Source organism: Cibotium barometz, chromosome 11 (genome assembly GCF_041138505.1).
Source record: "Cibotium barometz isolate CiBa-2024 chromosome 11, ASM4113850v1, whole genome shotgun sequence".
Taxonomy (NCBI): Eukaryota; Viridiplantae; Streptophyta; class Polypodiopsida; order Cyatheales; family Cibotiaceae; genus Cibotium; species Cibotium barometz.
In genome coordinates, this window is record NC_141056.1 from 11,433,490 (window position 1) to 11,452,719 (window position 19,230).

General features: G+C 39.2%; 1 long non-coding RNA gene across 3 annotated transcripts; it reads left to right on the plus strand.

Annotated features, from left to right (window-relative positions):
* The first annotated feature begins 12,823 nt into the window (after positions 1-12,823).
* LOC147633747 (uncharacterized) lies at positions 12,824-15,386 on the plus strand. 3 transcript variants are annotated; one of them, XR_015266920.1, is made up of 5 exons: positions 12,824-13,414; positions 13,488-13,526; positions 13,648-13,709; positions 14,321-14,401; positions 14,635-15,386. It is a non-coding gene; the product is annotated as an uncharacterized LOC147633747 (long non-coding RNA). The 3 variants fall into 3 exon arrangements; XR_015266921.1 differs by having other exon boundaries at positions 13,634-13,709; positions 14,321-15,386; XR_015266919.1 differs by having other exon boundaries at positions 14,321-15,386.
* Positions 15,387-19,230: the final 3,844 nt, after the last annotated feature.

Below are 19,230 nucleotides of genomic sequence, written 5' to 3' on the forward strand. Positions count from 1 at the left end.
GGCGAGCTGCTCAGAGCAAAAGAAAGCGGTGCAGGTAGTTGTCGCTTTCAATGTTGTCCAGGTTGAAGGTGCGAAGCTGCAACTTGCAAGCACAGAAAGTGCTGCCAAGACCATAGCAAGGAAAACAAGCTTGAAAGCTTTAAACTCTGGATATGGCGGCTGGAGTAGAAGAAGCGTAGACTTGCGACAGTGGGAACGATGTAGAAGACTTGGAGCTGGCTGGGAAGAGCTGTATTCAAGGTCGCCATGGGAGCTGCTCTCTACGACAATAGGTAGTGTAAGAAGATAAGCCAGAGCAGGTCCCACCCGGAATGTGCTGGGTGCTAGCATGTGGAGCGTAGAGGTTATGGCGGAGATAAAAGTGCAGGTCGAACATGCTAATTATGTCACCAGCAGCGGCAGTCTGTCAACGTGCAGAAATCGGCAGACGTGGAGGAGAGTTGTTTGGGTGCATTCAACACTCACGAAATACAAGGCATTTTTTCATATGCTTATAAAGCATAGTTAAAACCTTTGACAAGAAATTGTTTCACACACATATTTTTTTGTTGATGAAGATGTTCACACACACTTGGGTCCGCTGCTCGGCTTTGGCCAAAAGACTTTGTAATTTTTTATTTGTTTCACCCAAAAATGATGATGGACAAATTGTCCACGAGCATGCGTGCTCAAAACGGAAAAATTTTGTATTCACCCATGGTATGAGGGTAACCATGCCCGAGCTCACCGAGAAGCTCAAAATGGTTGTTGTGACATGTGCATGAGCGATGCACGTGTGAGGTGCATGCGCATGGGTTGGATCCCACCCGAACTTCCATGTTCAAATCGGACTCAGTGGTTCCGCTGTGAGCGATGAGTCGGCTCAAAATGGACTAGGTGTCTAAGATGGTAGACACGGGCACACATGTTTGGATGATGGACACTCCAATGTATCATTGAGGGGGAGTGTAGAGAGGTAGCGATTGCGTTTGTGCAATGCTACATTGATATGGGTGATGGATGATGGGTGAGTTGTGGAACACCTCGATTAAGAGGGGGTGTTGAGAGATGTAATCGTGGTGTTGTGTGTATGTGGGAAAGCACCCTAGAGGTGCAAGATATTGTGGCAAGATAAGAATGCCACATGTAATATTGCATGGTGTGTGAGTGTTGACTAAAAGAGTGGAAAAGGAGTTGCCACATGGATGATGATGTGTAAAGTGGGATAAGGCTAGAGAGCCTATATTATTGTATGGTTCATTGTGATATGCAATACAAGGGAATAGTGTTGAGTGTGCAATCTCCCTCTCTCTCTAGTTATGGAGTTCTTAGTGTGGTTTAATCCACCTTAATTTTTATGCTTAATCTATGTCCTTCACCATGACCAATCCCATTTCTAGAATCTTAACACGACTTGTGTGTGCCGAACCGCCCCGGGGGTGAAAAAAAATTCGACGAAAATGTCCGAGATGTTCCCCTGGTTGTTGGGGTGCAGACCGTTCATCAATCAGACGCCCGATCGTGCATTTATTAAGGTTTAAAGATCGTCGTTTTTAACTAAAAGTAACCAAAATTCATGTATAAGCTTAATCCGGTGTCCGTTTTGGATGTTATAAAATCCTATAATAGGGTAAAATCGCACGCAGATTCTAAATTTGGGCTCAAAATTTGAAGATTCTAATTAGAAATGGCTCATTTAATAAAAGCATTGATTTTTATACCATAAAAACTCATAAATTCATCTATTACATGGACACATTTTTATTAATGAAGATGGGCATGTTACAATCTAATCCTAGGATTAGGGTTTTTAAAACTCGCCCTTTTCACACATGCAATGGCCACCCGTGCACTAAATGGTGATACAATGTTCTTTTCACACACAGTGTGAGTTTTTGCATTGCTAGTTACATGTCTAGTGTATTATGGGCACATTTGGAGATTTGGTGAGTTTTTTCACATTTGCTTCACATTTTGAGTGTTTTGGGTGTTGATTGAGTGTGTTGTTTGGTGCTCACGTGTGCGACCATGGATATTTCTTACTATTACTACCCCATCTTATGAGACTGACACACCACACATCATCTTTGTCATCAATGTCACTTCATTTTCCTATTGGATCCTAATCATATGGCTTTTGCCCATACACTATTATCATGGCTCTATGCTGATTATCTCAAGTTGCCACTTGGTGTTAAGGATCACATATCATTTTTCGCGTTCACACATACCTTCGAAAACATCAAGGCTTAGGCCTCTACACTATGACAAGGCGGTGTAATTGTGCCACGGTTGGATGTTCGAGCTTGCGGGTTTGATACCTAGTCACTGGTGGGTTTGATACCTAGTCACTGGTGGTATTTTTTTAATGAGGGGGAGGTTTGTGCCAAATGGGCCGGATCCACATGGTCTCGGTGGTCCACAAACGGGGACTTTGTTGATGCATTGCTTAGCTACCATGGGTTTAGCATTATTCACATAGGACGAGTCTTCTTTCGGCTACTTACATGAGTGTCCCCCCACTCTTGAGCCACCATGATTATGTTCTTGAGGATGCAGAATACACCAAAATGGATACTTATGATGATGATGATGTATTGTACACTCATACACATAATCATATATTGTACACACACATGATGATATTGATGTATCGCACACACATGCACATGATCATAGTGATATACGTGCACAACACATATACACATGATGATGATATATGTGATAGTGATGTGTGTGAGTCAGATCATGAGGGCATGATCTCGAGGGCAAAGATGGCAGCAAACACACTGAACATTGACACTTCTATTCCTATCTTCTTTCCTATAAATCATGTCGACACTCTAGTTGATCATGATGACATTCTAGAATATAGTGTGCATTTGATTAGTGATGCATCCATTAGCACACTCGTCGGGATTATTGTATTCATTAGCACACTTGAGGTTAGTGATAATATGCATAGACCTGAGTTCCTAGTGTTAGATGCGTTAGGCTATTCTTCTAGGATTTCTATTTGTGGAGATATCATTGATACGAGCATTGCTCCTAGTATGCATAGCATTCTAATAAATTAAAAAAAAAAGAATACCAAAATTGGTAAATGTGCTTATTCATTTTCCAAATTTGATCATTGTGTTGATGTGGTGCTATGGCTCTGCACACATGGGACGATTTCAAAGCTCATCTCAAGACAACCTGGTTATACCGATGATTTCTACCATGGATCCATGTTGAGCTTTTGATAATTATTAGCTCGACTTACGCTTGATAAGTCCTCATCTTTAACGAATGATTATATTTTCAGTTATTTATGAATTGTTTTAAATTCTATATTTTCTTAACTTTTTTATTTTATAGCTGACAATACATCAAGTTAAGACTTTCTTGCTTTTGGATTCTATTTTACATTGTCAAGTTTTATTTAATATTGTTATTTAAATTTATTTTTGTAGCAACTTTTAAAAAGATTCAACTTCACATGTTATCTATTTTTCATCACCTGGTTTGACATTAAGTTAACAAATAATATATAGATTTATGTATGTTTTTCTAGTCTTAATTTATTTTGCCAGAACTTTAGAAAAACAAAATCTACATTCCGAATTCGCAATTCATGATGGATTTGAACTAACTCATTAACACCTTGATCTTAGCATTGCAATTTATTTTGTAGAAACAAAGTGAATCTCGGATTTACTCGATTGGATTCGGGTGTTACTCGATTGGATTCGGGTGTTACTCAGTAGTCTCTAATATTCCATGTCCATGAGAACCTCTGAGCCATGTTTAGACCTCTGAGTTTACTTCGCATGCCATGCCACTTTTTGGCCCAAACTAGGGTTAACTGTGTATTAACCAGCTGTGTGCACTTGTATATTGTCAACATTAACTGTGTTAATCGACTGTGTGCGTTGACATATTTTGGTTTAAACCAAGGTTAACTGTGTGTTGATCAGCTGTGTGTGCTAGTAAAATATTGTCAGGATTAACTGTGTTAATCGATTGTGTGTGCTGACATATTCTAGTGTAAACTAGGGTAAACTTAGTGTTAACCAGCTGTGTGCGCTAATATAATTTTGTTAAGATTAACTCTATGTTAATTAGCTGTGTGCGCTGCCCCAAGAGGGTATGTTAGTCATAACCTCTTTGATCAGATAAGGATGCCTATGCGATCATTACTTACACATGGGAATGATTAGTGTGTTTAATCACCTGTGTGCACATTGATATTTACAACTGAGGACATTTGTCTTCTCAACCGGGAGGACTATCACGGGAGTGAGATTTTTTGATATTTTATTATCCAATTTTTGTAAACGAAAGCTTGTAGAGCAAGCTTGGGAAAAAATAGCATTGTAATCTATTTTTAGAAATAATAAAACTATAAATACTGAAGCGGGGATGCTTTTGGCACACATTTGGGAGGGCAGTTTGTACCCAATCCTGTTTTTTTCCTCCGATGCTTGTATTTTTTGTTCAGTACGCTTCCCAAGGATCGTTGTTTTCCGTCACACTAATAATGGGTCGAGGCACTTTCTCCCTCCTTAGGAGGTTTTTTTCCCCTAAGTATGTGTACACATTCTTATGAGTGTGTGTAAGTGACCATGTTACTTCACTTATACTTCACTCGTTCTCATCAATCTACTTTGAGTGTTGTGCTTCTCTCTATCTCTCCTTACGTACTACATCTGTGTGTGTTGCCACCTTCATCTCCACTCCAACATCCCAAACAATTATTACCCCTAATTCATAAGATTCTAATGTTTCTTTTAATTATTTCAAAATCATTTAGATGGCTTAAAAGGGCTTAGAAGACTTGATTATGTTCACGCGAACAGCTTTATTCGAAATTTTTACTTGATCATGTTCATGAATGGCTTTATTAACAAATTTTTACTTGTTAAAAAAAGGCCACTTTTGTGGCTTTAAGATACTTTTGTTAAAAGAATATTTCTCTCTACGTAAATTATTTCAAATAAATTTCCACTAGTTTTAAATTTTGAACTTTACTTTGGAAATACTTTAATTCAAAATCTCTAGACTCTAACGGACTTTTACATGCCATTTCAACTTTGTGAGCCCTTCTTGCTCTCTTTGTCTCTTGTGAATGCTTCTCACTACTCTACTTATGGCTTGATGTCTTGGTATTTATAGCTTCCATGCTCTTTGTGAGTGCTCTCATCATATGAGCTCTTGTATTATTGATTTTGCATGAGTTTCTAGTGTTGTTATCTTGAGAGATTATGGCTTGTGTGAGTGTGGAAAGCATGCATTAGGTTTCTCTTGAGTGAATTGCTCTTGATTGAAATCTCATACAAGGGTGGAGTGAAGCTTGAGTATGGGGAAGAGGTGGAACTAGGAGATGGAAGAGAGGTAAGCTTGGGAGAAGCTTGAGGAGGTGCTGGGATGAGAATGTGATTGTGAGAATGGGTGGGATGGGCCAATGCTAAATATATATATTTCATTGTAAGGAATGCCGTAGATATGCAAGAGCTGCCTTTGAGAGTCTGCCGGGAATAATGAGCGATTCGCGACACGAGTTTTTGCTTTTTTGGCGGAAGAGCCGACGAGAATTGACGGCCTGCCGGCCGTGCTGCACAACCATGATCTGACGGCGCCTGATCTTGTCACGTGCTTCGACCAATCAAGCTGCTCCAAGTGATACGGGCCCATTACAAACGCTTTCCTTGAGGGTTTTCTAACCATGGGTGGATTTTTACCTACTCCAACTAACCACCCTCAACTAGAGTGAGGTCCCATGTTTTTTTGCCAGAGTGAGGTCCCATGTGTTCCATATAGTACTATGTCTTGGAGTGGGTTGTTGATTCAGTCAATGCATCATGTGATCAGTCATCAAGAAAATCAGAGATCCAATCATCAAAGATCTAACCTTGGAAGAAATTCTAAGCATTTTTGCAGTTTTTGATGGTAGATTTGGTATAGATACGTTTGATTAGCATTTATTGTTTGTGTAAGTGTAGTTATTGTTTGTGTAAGTGTAACTCTTCTTACAATAAGAAATCAATTATCAAAAGCAAAGCAAGGGTGGAGGTTTATTATGTACTTTTTGTTTCTGAACATGTTATATTTAGTGCAGATATATTTTGGTTAACATTTATTTTTTTATAGTTTACATAAATAGTGGCATGACACTTTTGCAAATGGGTACTTGCAACTTGTTTTTTTCTTGCTAAGCGTGTGTTACATACGATGCACTATGTTATGTGATCCCGCATGCTTCATCGTGTGTATTATGTGGTGCCATCCTACTACCTTGACAAACATACTTGCACACAATGCAAGGAAGCCTTTGCACAAGCATAAACGATCCATCCAGCATTTTGCAAAGGCATTTGTGGTTACTATGCGCCGAAATGAGCACTTCACGTTCTAGCAAACTAGTGATGGATTATGTAGTAAATGCTATTCTTCAAGCTCAACAAACATTACATGCTCAATGAATGCTTTTATTTTAAGGTTGGAGTATTCTTCAAAACAAATGAGGATTTAAATAAGCTCAAATGAGGACATCTACAACATAATTTGTTTGGTCGGATGTCTCTATGTTAGGGTGTCCACCTTTTTGCACTCTCACATGGAGTGGGACATCAAATATAGTGGGCGGTGCCATGACCTTGTGTTGGAATTATTCGAATTATTTGGCATTTATGGATTTATTTGATGGATGAATTATTCGCATTATTTGGCATTTATGGATTTATTTGATGGATATTTATTTTATGTTTTATAGAGGGCCAACCGTGAGCTTCCAATATAATATGGATCTCCACTTTGGGCTTGCATAAGCCTAAATACAAAAGGGTGAACACTCTAAGGTTCACTCATGAAATAGAACTAATGTATATCAAAATGTTGCACACTAATGTGCATATAAAATATCACTGCCATTGCCGAATAAATAATTGCCACGTGTCATCCGTCTTAGTAAATTTTCGTCGAAGCAAGCCCAATGGATCCATGCACATCCCGCGCACTAACCCTGCCATTGATCTGCACTGACATTCACAATATAAGCTCAAAATATGTGACAAGTTAGAGGTGATCAGTCTCGCTTGCACATAAAATAAATATCCATCAAATAAATCCATAAATACCAAATAATTTGAATAATTCCAACCCCTTGATCAAGATTTCTCGAGCTTCGCTTCCTGTGTTGGCTGATCCATGAAAATTGAACCGTAAATTTAACTTACTACACATTCTACCAACCTTCCTCTATCTTATCACCATTGGATCTCTTAAATTGGGATTTTTAATTGCTATGATCTTGCACAATGATATGTATATTTATGAATACTTCGAAGTCCATAAAATAATGATGAAATTTAACATAGCATCTCAAAAAAATCCCAATAAATCAAGTTAACCTCTATTATGTATGAATTTATTATGTTCAAAGTGACAAGGCCATTTGATGTAAGATGCAAAAGTTATAAGCATTGTAAAGATTGAGTATCCTACAACCTTAATAAGTGCGGAAATAACTGACCAACTGTCTTTACGTGTAATGAAACATGGACAGAAAAAAATTATATTTTTAATTAGAATATACCATTAGGTGCCCAACTTTATGTATGAGGTTTTATTAGAAGACTCCAAATCAAAATTCATTTCCTATACCTAGTAGAGATTGGCTCATCAAGGTGATAAATTACCTATTTTCAGGTTGTTCTTAGGGCACCTCAGTGCATAAAAGTGAGCACCCCTAATTTGAAACCACCCGATCCTCAACCTGAGTAAAATAATTTGAATTGTTGATCTCCATAAACTATCCACTTATATTATGTGGGAGTTCAAAGTTGAGGGACATCAAGCTCTCTCTCTCTCTCTCTCTCTCTCTCTCTCTCTCTCTCTCTCTCTGCGTGCACGTACATGTGTGTGTGCATGCACATGCATGTGCTCAATATATTCTAGGTAGTGACAAAAGGCACAAAAATCATTTTTAGCCCATTTCTATGAGCTTTTAAATTAGTTTTTAGCATCAAACACAAACATGAAGTATTTCTTTTTGAGATAAATTTTAAAAATTAAAAACAAGATTACAAGTCTCCACAACCTACATGGGAATAAAGATGGTAATTGTCCCCACCCAGTCTATAATCACATGTATATGTTTAGCATCCTCCACATTATTTGTACTTAAATCATGTAATGGAATATGGATGACTCTCCTTTAAAATATTATTTGTACTTAAATCATGTAATGGAATATGGATGACTCTCCTTTAAAATATTATTTGTACTTAAATCATGTAATGGAATATGGATGACTCTCCTTTAAAATATTATTGACAAAAGAATTCTCCTTATCTCTTACCTCATATCTTACGTGTTTCATGTATGGACAACTCCCCTTTAAAATATTCTTGACAAAGGAATGCTCCTTATCTCTTACCTCATATCTTACATATTTCTTAATGCAATGGCATATGGATGACTCGCCTTTAAAATATTCTTGACAAAGGAATCCTCCTTATCTCTTACCTCATATCTTACATGTTTCACACCATTTTATCAAAGATTTAATAATTTGTATATGCCAAAAGAGGGGCTCAATTGAGAATTCGAATAAGCTATTTGGACCTACATGCAAACCCCACCCACTTGATTTAGTCTATTTCTATCATTACCATTAAAGGCAGATGTTTATATTATTTTTATTAGTTTTATGACTTTTACATCCATGTTACTTTGTCACTATTTATTATTATTGCTTTTATCTTTTTTTTTTCTCCCAAAGATATGGTGTCTTTCTTGTGAGTCATGATAATAAAAAGTAAATGAAAAATGTCCTTAACATGCTTGATTCTTGATGAGAATTTTTCTTAATATATATTTTAAACAAGTAAAATTTATAAATAAATTTTACTTAAACAAGTAAAATAAATATAAAAATACACTAAACATGGCGTTTCCCTTTAAAAATAATTTATGACGAGTAAGACAACCTGCCAAAAATCAAGCCTAGTCCTTTACAGAGAAAGAAATTTGCATGCAAAGACAAAGTAAGAACTTCACATTTAGAAACAAATATTTTAAATATTTAATAAAGGCCTTGCATGCTTAAAATTAAATACATAAAATAGTTTGTGATCATTAGGTTTAGGTTTGCTCTCACATATGATACACCTATGTAAACTAAAATAAAGTTGAGTTTGCAATGTGGAATGAAGTTTTCATTTGAACTTATTCAAACCCCTTTGTTTGAAGGATCCTACAACATTAAAATTTAAGCATTCATTGAACATGTAGTGTTGCTTAGGGCAATGCATCGCTTGTTTGGTGAAAGATGAAGTGCTCACGAAGCAATGTTGGATAGATCAGTTATGTTACGAAGGCTCCTTTGGACACATGCTTGTCAAGGTACTAGGGTGAAGCACCAAATAGCGCACACAATGAAGCATATGGGATCACATTGCATAGTGCATTGTCTGTAGCACGAGAAAACAAGGAGTAAGAGAGAGAGAGAGAGAGAGAGTAGAATACCAATATCATGATCAAGGGTTTTTTAAATAATTAGATAGAGGTGCCCATTTTAAAGGGTAAATTGAAGTGTTGTATATCTAAAAATAGAAAGATAAATAATTATTTCTACTTATTGTGCTTTGAAAACTTCCCTAGCCACTTATTTATTGTGTTTCTAAAAAAAGACTTCCCTACCTCAAGTGAACGTTAAGGCCTTTACATGGCAGGCCAGACCGAGGTGTGTGTGTAATTCACAAAAAATAAAAACAAATAAATGTGTGTAATCAGAAAATCAACCCATCATCCATGGACCATGGTTATGAAAAAGAGGTGTAGTTAGTAGGTTGTCTAGAAAGCTCTTGGAAAGTGCCCCACAAAATGCAAATCTGGAGAAAGCGCACAATGAGAGAGAGAGAGAGAGAGAGAGAGAGAGAGAGAGAGAGGCCCAATCCAAAATTAAAGTTTTATTCGGCAAAGCGAGGGAGCTCGAGATTCGGTAAGTGCGACCGTATCACTTGGAGCAATTTGATTGGTAAGCACGTGACAAGATCAAGCGCCGTTAGATCACACGGCCGGCATGCCTAACGGGCGTCTCATCGGTCTTCAAAAAAGAAAAATTTGCTGGTTGAGTGGCTCGTCGGAGTGAATCGCTCGTAGGTTCCGACAGACTCTCAAAGAGTAATTTTTATAAGTGAGTGATTTTTGTACCTAGGACAAGTGTGATCTTATCCATTTTTTAAAGCTATTTTTTACATTCTAATGGAGCACACATTACATTATATCTTAAACTGTGAACTAGATTTCCCTCTTGGAATTGCTCAATGATATGCTCAAGGGTGAATACTTCTTTTTAATTTGTGAGTACCATTGCATTCTTGAGTGTTTTAGCTTCCATATGTGTTTTGGCTCAAATTAATTTCAAATTAATGAGACTAATTAAAGAATTGAATTTTTAAATGCAGAGATCCTACGTTGTTGAGCACGATTATCCTTTATTCTTCATTCTTGTAACTCATAATAAGGACACCATATCTTTTGAAGAAGAAAAAGATAAAACCAATTAGAAACATACTAACCAAAGTTAAATAAATGTTGAAGCCAGAAAACTAATCAAATTGATAGAAAACTTCCCCTACAACGGTAATCAATGCTATTGGTAAATATTCTAAGGGTAGAGGGAAATTAAATTATCACAAATTGGGTGTGGTTTGGATGTAGGTCCATATAGTTTATTCAAATTTCCAACTTCCTCTTTTGTAAAAGATTCCCAATTAAGGTTTCTCTCTTTACTATGAAATGTGCAAAGTATTAAATCTTTAAAAAAATGTTGTAAAACTTTGTGTAAGACATGAGGTAAGAGACTCAGGAGCATTCCTTTGTCAACAATGTTTTAAAGGTGAGTCATCCATATGCCATTTCATGATTTACATACAAAATAATGTGCAAGATGTTAGGCATATACATGTGGTTCTAGGCTAGAAGGGGACAATGTGATTTCCATGTAGGTTGTGGGTACTTGTAATAATTTGAAATCCATGTCAAAAGGCAATACTTTATAGATCATTTATCCTTGTTTGCATTCGGTGGAGAGTAATTAAATTAATATGCTTTAGGTTATGTTTAATGGACCATTTTGGATGACATTGGGGAAAATAATTTCATAGAAATGTAATATTCAAGCCTTGTCATTTTGTCGCTACTTATATCATGAGCTTTATTCCTTGAGCTTGTTGTATTGTGTGTGCGTGTGCATGCATACACACACACACGTGCACAAGTGCATGCATACACACATAAATACGCACACACACACACATGCGCGCACGTGCGCGCGCGCGCGCACACACACAGAGGTTGGTGTCCCTCAATTTTCAACACCCACGTTTATAGAGATCAACAATTTAGTTTCTTTTGCTTAGACTTAAGTAGCAAATCGTTTACAAAGAAAATATTTTCATTTGAACTTATTCAAACCCGTTTGTTTGAAGGATACTACAACCTTAAAATTTAAGCATTCATCGAGCATGTAGTGTTTGTTGAGCTTAGAGGAATGCATCATTTGTTTGGTGAAAGATGAAGTGTTCACAAAGCAATGTTGGGTAGATCATTTATGTTGCAAAGGCTCCTTTGGAGGCATGGTTGTCAAGATACTAGAGTGAAGCACCAAATAGCACACACAATGAAGCATGTGGGATCACACTGCATAGGGGGGTCCAGCAAAGATTGCGTCTATGGGTGGATGCAGGTTTTATGTTGCATTCATTGGGCTGACCGTCTTGCTGTTAAGGCTATTATTAGAGCTGTCTCTCACCCTGAGGAAAATTCTTCCCGTTTGCTATTTAGGAACTCTGACCAATTCTCCTTGGAAAACTTCTCAGGATGGAAGGATTTGCCTTGGATTACCATCTTGATAGGTCATGAATCTGTCAAACCTAAAGGTTCTGATCTGCTTCGCTCTTTATGGAAAGCTTGGAACAAATATCGTGACAAAGTAGGAGTTGTGTGGGAAAGCAGACACAGTTTCGCTATCAGAGCCTCCGACTTGCTGTGGTTTCCTCTTAGTCCAGTGCCTCCGGTGTCCAGCATCTCAATACGTACTGCCCTACGTATTCACAAAAAAGGAATCAAAGTTTGGGCTGACGTGTGGCACCTTCCCTCCCATAGGTGGATGACTAATGATGAGCTGCTGTTAAAATTCTCTCTCCTCCCTTGGGAAGTGAGGCTGGTGTAAGAACGTATCAGCATCTTTCCTGAAGAAGTGGCCTGGCAGATTTCAGTCTCCGAGCCCATCTCCCTCAAAGGCCTATATTGGAGAGGAGGCACAGCGTTCTGTCACCCCCCCCGTGTGCCAACTGTTCTATCTACCCCTGTACATGTGATTCTCAATAAAAGATGGGCAGTCCTCTATGATAGACGCCAATGGAACTTCAAATTCAGCTCACTTTGGTCTAAAGAGATTCAGCCTAAGAAATCTGTGTTAATGTGGTTGATTATGCATAAAGCCATCTCGACAGGTGACAAATGTAGGAAATGTGGAATCTCGGACGGGGTTTGTGCTAGATGTAAACTTTGCATCGAAGATATTGGGCACCTATTCAGAAATTGTTAGAGATCTGTTGACATACTATCTCCGATTTGGGTTACTCTGGGCTGCCTGCCTTCTGCTAAACAACTCCTTCTAGGGGATTCGGTTGGGGTGCTCTCTCGTTGTTGGGCCGGAGTTAGAGCTGAATTCCTCTGGTTAATTTGGATAGATGTGCGACTGCATTTGAGGCTGCTTACCAGATTCCCAATCTGAGAATGTTGTTTGCTGATTTTCATGTGCAGATCCACGACATCCACCTGGTCCTTGTATACCACACAAGATGCAGTACTTGGAGAACCTTCAATGCAATCAAGCAATCTGGCACAAGCTCAGCAACGTGCGCTCCAAATGAAGAAGGAGGAGGCCTTTCGTTTTTTATATACTTTGCGATCCAGAATTGAAGATATGAGATAATGAGTTTTGTAATTGTTATAAGTGTTGGGCTGTTTCCCAGCCAGACTGTGTAAATTCTGTCTCTCTTAATTAATTCTTGCGCTTGTTGGTAAAAAAAAAAGAAAAAAGAGGTGTAGTTAGTAGGTTGTCTAGAAAGCTCTTGGAAAGTGCCTCGAGATTTCCACAAAATGCAAATCTGGAGAAAGCGCACACTGAGAGAGTGGCCAATCCAAAATTAAAGTTTTATTCGAGGGAGCTCGAGATTCGGTGAGTGCGACCGTATCACTTGGGGCAATTTGATTGGTAAGCACGTGACAAGATCAAGCGCCGTTAGATCACACGGCTGGCAGGCCGTCAACTCTAACGGCCGTCTCATCGGTCTTCAAAAAAGAAAAATTTCCTGGTTCGTCGGAGTGAATCGCTCGTAGGTTCCGACAGACTCTCAAGAGTAATTCCTGCATATCTACGGTATCGGCGGTTGCATTTCCGTTCAAACTCTTTCTTGTCCGATATCTTTTTAACGCTGTCTTTGTTCTTGCAGATCCAAAGCAGGCGAACGTTTCCTGCACTTCCGACAATCGTAAGGTTTCTCGCGCCTTCTGTTCTAAACTTTCCGATTAAAAACCCAGAATGGCAGCTACACTTATATTATGCATGGTTAATGAGTAATTTTCTGTATAAATCGAGGCATCTTCTGGCAGCTAGATTCTTATATATTGATGCCAGCTCTTGTGGAAGTGACTGGGATGATTTATTTTTGAAGGTACTAATTTTCCCCGCCCCTCCCCCTTCCCACCGAAAGCCCCTCCCTCTTTAGTTTTCTTTTCAATATTTTGTGCTGTGTTAAAAAATAACTTCAATTCCATCATATGAATGTTTTCTTTGGCTGATGATGATGATGATGATGTGTGCGCGCACGCGCGCACATTCATATCTATATTATTATCCATACATGAATGCACAGACACATACATCTCTATATTATTATCTATACACACATACATACACATATCTATATATTATTATCCATACACACACATACATGCATGCATGCACCCATGTGTGTGTGCACACGCTCACAACAGCAACAACTATAACAAAAAGTACATTTTTGTTAGAAGGGAGAAAGAGTCCTATGCAGCAGTAAATTCTGACACAGTTCATTTTTTGTAATCCAAAAAGGGAAGTGCTTTATGTATATGGTATGCATTAGTGCATACTCATGGCACTGCATGGTATGCATTAGAGAAAGCCTTCTTCAGACTCATGACATGGCATGGAATGGCTTAATATGAGACTCACCATGGTATACAGTAGATAAAAACGCAACCATGGTATGGTATGCAGACTCATGTGGCAAGGTATGGTTTTCAGGGACGTGGCAACCAAGGGGAAATCTTTATTCCATAGCAATAGCGGACTAGTCATATGCAAACTCCTAGCATTGTATGTAAGGTATGCATTAGCAAAGACCATGTAAGATCCACCCATGGTATGGTATCATGTGTGAAATACACCCATGGTATGGTATAGTGTGGAGACTCATCGTATGGTATAAAATGGTATGGTGTGCAAACTCATGGCATGGTGTGGTGTTCACGGACATGGCAATCAAGGGGACCTATCTTTAATCCATGGTTAAGAGAGAGCTCCATGAAGACTCTCATAGCATGGTTTGGTGTTCACAGGCCTGATCATACTTTTCTACAAGTGCTGGATTAAGGTGGTAAAGCAAGCATAGAAGATTATCAATTTGCGGCTAATTAATGGAAGCAGGAAGAGGTTCAGTGAATGCATATCAAGCAACCACGTGGCCAGGAGAAGACCAAGAAGATGGACAGTCATGGAAAACATTCAACCATGGATTCTTTGAAGTGCAAAAGATTTTGGAAGAGAATAAGGTCCTCATAGGTGAGATCAATCACAACCAGGAGTCAAAGATGCCAGAGAATCTCTCCCGCAATGTCGCGTTGATCAAAGAGCTGAACAGCAACATGACGCACGTGGTAGGCCTCTACTCGGACTTGTCGACATCATTTGTGAACTTCATGGGAGAACCCAAGGACAACATGGATGCAATGCAGAAGGTAACCACAGCAGCTGCATTAGTGGGCCAGAAAAGAACAAGGGCGACCTGAATGTTTCTTTCTCAAGCAAGCATAGGTGCAGTTGTGTTGAGGCTAGTAATAATGTTGTAATAGTGTAGGATGACTGTGTGTTCATCATGAGAATGAGCTTTTTTAAAGCTTGAGGGCTCCATCATAACTTATAGTAAGCACATAATTGCTAGGGCAGCTAGGTAGGGTAGTTTGTACGGTCCAGAGGAGAAAGGGATTTTAAAGCTGATATAAACATCATGAACTCATTATAGTAGGGTGATTTCTGTGTCCTGGAAAGAAGAGAACTTGCATGCTGATATAAACATCATGAACTATTGGAGACTGATTACTAGGACAATGTGTAGTTGTTCAGGCCCTAGGACTCTCTCTCTCTCTCTCTCTCTTTCTTGGTGGCAGCAGGCACTCTAGCGTAGTGGTCTACTTGTTGGGTCCTAGAGAGATTCTGGGATCAAATCCGATTCCATGCTCTTTGATGCCTTTATATGGATCCTTTATATGGATCACATGTGTTTTATTGGCTTCACTACAGTGTTAAAAGACCAATGGGGTGTGTGTGTGTGTGTGTGTGTGTGTTTATTTTGAAAGGGGGGGGGGGTGTGTAGTATGTTTGAAACATAACTGTGTGCTTAGGATGACCACAGGAAGAACACCCTGTTATTTGGCGAGCATGACCAAATGCATGATTGAATGTCAAATGGCAGACTCGAGTTTTTGGTGTCTTTTTAGAAGAAAAACAAGTCTGTAGGAATCTTGTTTTCAATCTTATGAAATCATCATGCCAGCAGACTGGAGTATAAACAATGAAGGTCATCCTTCTTTCTGTTGCCAGTATTTGCTTGTCACGAAGAACAGTTCTAGCATCTCCAGTTCAAACTCATCATGTGCTGGTATCACATGCCCTCCTGTCCACATCAACAAATCTGTGTTTGATAATAGCCAATGGTGGATGCCAGCCAGTAATTATCACTGGTTTTTGATCATGAATAATTGATACCACACATCTGGATGTATGCCCATCACTCTCTAGAAAGTTATCAATCAGTGGTTGATAAAAGTGGTTATTGATGGGGGTGGGGACAGTAGCCGGATGGTTAGCACGGCACCTCCCAGGACATGGACTCTACTGTGGGCCACCCCTCCTCCTCGCTCCACAAAGGGGTGAAAGAGTGTGTGCGTTCCTCCCTTGCCAAAAAAGAAAGAGTGGTCGATTGATTGCTGAGTGGCAACGTCCTCGGCTTGTGGACCTCGTTGAAGTAGAAGTTATGCTTCTTCGTACAAGTGAGCACTATAAGAAAGAGGCGATAAACCGAAACATGACAAGGTCCTAAACTTTTTCTTAATGCAAAATATTGTTACTTGCACACTCGAGTGCTATTTAAATGTGAGTATTTCAGAAGGTTATATATGATTTGTTTCTATTTATAAACTTTAAAACAAACCGTGCAAAAGAAAAAAAAAATTATATGTTGAACACAAATAAAGCATTTTGGTGTGCTATTGATATTGATGTACCCGTGCAAAGAACGTGCATAAATAAGCTGGCATCAGTTTTGTTGTCCAGATAGGAAAAAACATGCCATTCGAAAGGCATGGTCTCGCTTATCTCCGTCTTTGTGTGAACACACCATGTTAGGAGGTTGGCCAAGCCTTGTTCAATTGAAAACAAACAAGGATATCGTCCTCCCTGCAAAATTAACAATTCTAAACACAACCCCCCCCACTCGTCTTCTAGTATAACTTTCAATGTCTTTCACATAAAGCTCATAGCCCATACTCTATGTTTAAATAGTACTCATGAGTATGCAAATTACAATAATTTACTGAAAAAGCGATGCTATCTTTAAAACAAGACATCTTCATGTGATGCTTTGCCTCATCAGAACAGCACCCTCCCCTACAGCTACCTCTGCTTTCCACAGATCGAGAATTGTCGTGGGAATGTTCATCATCCCCCATGGCATGCAAGGTGGATCCAAGGTCACAATGTGCATCCGCATAGTCGCTTTTTAAGAAAATGGCTTCCATGAGTGCCTTCGTAGTGGCCCTATACTCTCCCATGCCATAGAGAGCACTCCCTAGAAGCTCTAGGGCCTTGATGTTTTGGTTCCCTGATACCTGCTTCCTTATAGAGTGCTCACATGCATCAAGAAGCACAAACCCTGTATGAACTAAATTGATAGCAGAGACCTGCGCTCATCAACAAAGTAAAAATGTAGATCCTTAAAAACTTGCACTCATCAATAGACTATAGCAAATAACCCAATAAACAATAATAGATAGAAGCCATGGTCATGCATCTCTCCTCCAAAAAAAAACCTGTAGCAGCAGAACACAAAAGTCAGATAGAAGCCAGGATCGAGTAGAGATCTTGTTCTCCTACACTGTGAGAAAGGGAAAGCATAGGCATCAATGATGGAATTTTGAGAGACATAGTATGGTGCATCCTTCTCCTTTTTCTCATGCTCTTTGGACACTAGGACCATGGCCTTGTTTTTTCCTATTTATTTTTTTTGGGATTAGAGTTATCAATTTGGCCACATAAGGGCTGTACAAAGGGTGCAAGGTGGACTCAAGGTATTAATTAGTATGTAGAAGTCAATAGTTTTAGAGGGAGAAGGGGGTCAATATATGTTCAAACAAGGGGGAAATCAGGTGGCCAATAAAAATGAAGAGAAGAGCAAGTGAGGGAAGCATAGGAATTCAAATGAGGAGGAGATTAGGTGGGTGTAAAGCTCAATCGAAGAGGAGATTAGGTGGATGATGAAGAGGATGGGTGAGGTACCTCATGAGGAAGAGGGTTGGCATTTTTCTAAGGGTGAACCCTCAATTAATTAATACACCCTAAGATAAAGCTTAGAGACAAGGAAGAGATTAGGTGGATGATGAACATAATGGGTGGGGTACCCCAGGGGGAAGAAGGTTGGCATTTTTCTAAGGGTGAAAACTTAGAGCCTCGACTAATTAATGCCCCATGTTACTAAGTTATAGATGAATATGATACTAATTAATTAATGTGTTAAGATGATAAAATGTGCATCTCCTAATGGGATCTAAATTGTGGAGTTGCTTATTCCATTCAACACTCAATCCACCCCACTAGGCACACTTTCTTGTCATGCTTGGTGTCAAATAAAATTGATAAACATGTGCTATAGGGATTTCCTAATCATTAGCTCCCAAAAGTGCACCAACAAGTGGGGCTCACGCGTTCACTACACGATAACCCAACCCACCTAAAATTTATCCTCATCCATGCTCCCTCTTTATGAAGAGAGACAAAGACACGATGTTGGCCCACCTTCAAATCCTTTGCTAAGGCTTTATTAAGCCGCCTTGTACTCTAGGCTAATTGAAGATTGAATAGCCTTAGGCATCATGCCATGAAGTGATGTAGTGGGAGTCATGCGTCATTACATTTGCAGCTCAAATGTAATGAGACATTCCTTTCTCATTTGTCATCAATGCACATGAAGCTTTTGTAATGCGCATATTCTTCCTTTCTATAACCCCATTTTGTTGCCAAGTGTACCTACATGTGAATTGCCTCTTTATCCTATGCTCTCTTAGATAATTACAGAGCTCCTCTTAGAAATATTCTCCCCCACCATCTCATTGTTACCCTTTGCAACCATACGACATTGGTTATTCAAGTTCTACATAACAAATTCATGAGGGCTAAACCTCACTTGTTTGCAGCCCCTAATCAACCATTTGTTATCCAACAGAAGCCAAGTTTTTTGTAATATCAAGAACATGAAGTACATCATGAAGGTACTTCATTTTGCCATCTTGTATAGACAATGACACCTTATCAACATGTGCAATAGGATGCACAATATTATCACCTGTTTCTACATGCCCTATGTCATGTTACGTTAGCGGTAACGCGTCGACGATGGAGGAGGAGAGATCTGGATCACTACCCAGCCCATAAAGGGAATGGGGTTAAGATTCCCCGGTGTAGGGAATATATGGTGGCTTTCCCGTCCACACATACCCAACCGCTTGCATAACTACACCCGTGCGCCCTCTCCCCTGACCCCGGCTCACTCACCGCCCCATGCTTTGGTGGGTGGTCTCGAAGTCCGATCAAGCTCCCCGTATCCACTACGGGTGGGTGGTCTCGAAGTCCGATCAAGCTCCCCGTATCCACTACGGGCTATG